General features: G+C 33.4%; 1 long non-coding RNA gene across 1 annotated transcript in view; it reads left to right on the top strand.

The window, feature by feature from the left end:
- LOC111088110 overlaps window positions 1-4,067 on the top strand; it is a 28,439-nt gene that overhangs the window by 22,133 nt on the left and 2,239 nt on the right. The window contains exon 2 of the long non-coding RNA XR_002612710.1: window positions 140-259. This is a non-coding gene — a long non-coding RNA (uncharacterized LOC111088110). The remainder of the gene's footprint in view (window positions 1-139; window positions 260-4,067) is intronic.

Genomic DNA, 4,067 nt, shown 5'->3' on the forward strand with positions numbered 1-4,067 from the left:
CGTTGTCCCACTCGAGGGCACCGCTTTGCAAATAATTGAACTTATTGTCCCACCACGATTTTTTTTCCCTTTTTATATAGTAATTTGCTGTTGATGCAATTATAAAGAAACCTCATTTCTTTGCTTTTCGTTTTATTAGGTGTAAGACGGATGGCGACACTTTCCATCAGAATCCGGAGAAAACGTCAAATCGACATTCAGATTCGTTAAAATAGGATCAGATCCAGAAGGACACGTGGATGTGGAAGACATTGATTAGGTAGGCGTGAATGATTCACTACTTTGTATGTAAGACGTTCTTATTTGGATGGAAATTTCGTAATCTTAGGAGTTCCAGTCATATCTCTGAACACGTTAACTAGACGTGAGAATAAAATGGTAAAGGATCTAATATACATGTAGTTATTACTGAGTGTACTGAAATTCTTTAGTTCCTGACTTTCACTCTAAAAATCATGTATAACTAAAACTATTAACTTCATACCACATTTGTTTCAAGAACTCTTATGTCGAATAATGATAATACGTGATTCAAGTATAAAATAAGTGACAATAGTCACCAATATATCCACATCTTAAAATGATAACTTTTATATTCTGTTTGTTTCGGTGATGGGGAAGTAGATATTTAGAACAATAAACGATGGTGGGCGAAAGAAAACGAATTAGCGATAGAACCAGAAGATAAAGATGACACACCATTTATCGTCATTTTACTGTTACCGACGCAGTTACAGATACAAATTGTCCTGTTTGTGATTGGTTTCCGTACAAGAATGCTATTATACCAATGGGCTTAAGGAACAAGTTTCATAGCACATATAAAACTTGTAATTTAAAGTAAAACTTCCCTTATAACCAATGATTTTTTCTCGGATACAGTTGCAAAAATATTTTAATCTTTAAAGATCCAGCACATCCAAATATTGCCAATGTCCTGAATGGCAAGGTTCATCTATAGCTCATAAGGAAGACGTAGCTTTAAGGTTACTTGTCTCTGCCTCTTCCAACCCCTGAGAACGAGTGTCGTGACTGACTAAATAGGATTTCAGTACAATTGTTACGATTCATCCTCTCACGTGTAAACAATTCTACCCAATTCCTTGATGAACCGAGCAGAAATTTCCTGACACTTTTCCACATTGAAATATGTCGTCGTTTACATGTTAAATCACTCTACAGCAGTAAGCAGGTAAAGGAATGTATAAATATTATCATGGAATTCTTAGACTTTCGTAAATATGACGTAACAGCCTTTAACTGGTTTAGAAAGCCCGTATTTTCACCAATAGCTAGATTTGGAATAAAATTTTACAGTATATGGTGTATTCACTGGAATTCATTTTGGTCCTTATCTTCTCAATAATTTTCTTGCACATCCTGGAATCAAAGGTTTTACATAACGCCTCTCTACAGCCGTTTCATTGATTAAAAAATTAGTTAAAGACAGATGTAAAATCCTACAACCCGAGTGATTTCGAGGGGGATTTCTTCACCAGGGGAAAACCAATGAAAGCACTTGGGGTATAGTTGTTTAGTAACCATTACCACATAACTACCAAAGTGTTGTTTAGTAACCATTACCACATAACTACCAAAGTGTTGTTTAGTAACCATTACAACATAACTACCAAAGTGTTGTTTAGTAACCATTACCACATAACTACCAAAGTGTTGTTTAGGAACCATTACCACATAACTACCAAAGTGTTGTTTAGTAACCATTACCACATAACTACCAAAGTGTTGTTTAGTAACCATTACCACATAACTACCAAAGTGTTGTTTAGGAACCATTACCACATAACTACCAAAGTGTTGTTTAGTAACCATTACCACATAACTACCAAAGTGTTGTTTAGTAACCATTACCACATAACTACCAAAGTGTTGTTTAGTAACCATTACCACATAACTACCAAAGTGTTGTTTAGTAACCATTACCACATAACTACCAAAGTGTTATTTAGTAACTATTATCTCAGCACACTTTTAGAGAAAGTAAAGACAATTAAACACAATCATACTAAACAGAAAGTAGTCGAGACGTTACGTTCGTAACTGCCAATACTGCTTGCCCAAAATAAATCGATACCTAACACAAAACGTTGTTTACCAATTGAGGAGACACCTATAGACCTTTTCGTTAGCCTACAAATGAACATCTTAGGAAATAATACGGAAAAAAAAATACTAAAACCTCAATTGATTTATATTTCAGTTAACAGCATGACCATAGTAACACATAAAATGATATCCCATGTACGAAGCTAAAACCCCAGCTGGTTATCTCACTACCTAAGTTTTATTGGTCATTACTACCGAACACTACAACCAACTGACCTGTTCTTGAAGTACATAGGAACTGGTAACACATATTAGTTAATTAGTTTATAGTACAAGTATATACATGTATCTATAGCTGTCTCAATATTTTATGCTACATATTATTATTACTTGTTTTCACATTCAGGGTTTTGGAATTTTTAATCTATCGTTATAGTAATCTAATTCACGTTATTATTTTTTACTAAATAAACAATATTACATCATCCATGACTTGATTTTCTGGTAAGTTGTTTACTTTAGTATATGAACGTAGGTATACATGTATGGCTGGTATGTTTATATATGGGGACTGTTATTACAAACACTGGTTAATTATCCTAGTGTAAGTACATATTTGTATTTACATATATTAATGACATTCTGAAATAACAGTGTGTAGCTTGTTTCCTTGTATCACATGCTACGAAAAGTTTCCTGTTTCCTTTCTAGCATTTTGTTACGTAACCTGAGGAATCGTTAGCGTAGAAGTGGTTGACGCGTTTGTTACATTGAATTGTGGCTGATATAGCCTAACACCGAAACGTAACACCTATTAAACACTTTTGTTTGAGAAAGAATGAAAACATTTGTGTTGCAAAACTTAATTTTTGACAAAGCAATAATACCTGTTAAAACTGTAGGAATTTATCATTTCGTATATATACTGTTCTTAAATACATTTAAACAAATACTACAGTATTAACAAAGAAAGAACCGATATTATCCACTCATTACCATCGGCGGAAGACAAAATTAAAGGCTTTGAAGTTAAAACAATAGAAACTTTTAATTTTAGTGATCTTTACACAAGTCTTCCCTGCTACTAATAATATCAAAAAGTGTCTTTCATCTACCAGTTCCCTTCAACATATCTGTAGCTTTGATAGAAGTTAACCTAGATTCTTCTCTTTGTCTTTACTGGTAACTTTTGTTGGAGCTTTGCCGATTGCTAGAAGTTGATGTAAGACATGAAGTCTCTTACAACAGCGTTTTCTTGATTGGTATAGAACATTTACAATAAGAACAAAATTAAATAAAGATGCAAGTTTTTTAAATTCCAATAAATTCTAGTTGTTCAGTTTCGCCCTTTCTCACATTTACATCGTTACACAGAAATAGGTATGAAAATATAGGGCTGGTAATTTTAAAGTGAAGCTTGGGGTCAACATTACCCCGAGACTAGATATTTACCAATTATATTTTTCATAAAACAGTTGTTTTAGGCTGTGTTTTGAAACACTACAATTTTTATTTGGTACTTCAGTGGTTTCCGAGAAGGATGTGACGTTTATAGTGTGTTGGAAAAACAAAACAAAAACTAAGTAACCGAATGTTTTTGGTGCAACAAAGGATTTTAGTAAAAAAGTTCTGTCAAGAGATTTAAATCTCAATAATATATACAACAATACCTTTTACATATTATACCTATACAGACATATTGATTTAGTAACCAGAAACTGAAGGAGAAACGACGGATACAGACATATTGATTTAGTAACCAGAAACTGAAGGAGAAACGACGGATACAGATATATTGATTTAGTAACCAGAAACTGAAGGAGAAACGACGGATACAGACATATTGATTTAGTAACCAGAAACTGAAGGAGAAACGACGGATACAGACATATTGATTTAGTAACCAGAAACTGAAGGAGAAACGACGGATACAGACATATTGATTTAGTAACCAGAAACTGAAGGAGAAACGACGGATACAGACATATTGATTTAGTAAC

This window comes from Limulus polyphemus, unplaced genomic scaffold, assembly GCF_000517525.1.
Source record: "Limulus polyphemus unplaced genomic scaffold, Limulus_polyphemus-2.1.2 Scaffold3140, whole genome shotgun sequence".
Taxonomy (NCBI): Eukaryota; Metazoa; Arthropoda; class Merostomata; order Xiphosura; family Limulidae; genus Limulus; species Limulus polyphemus.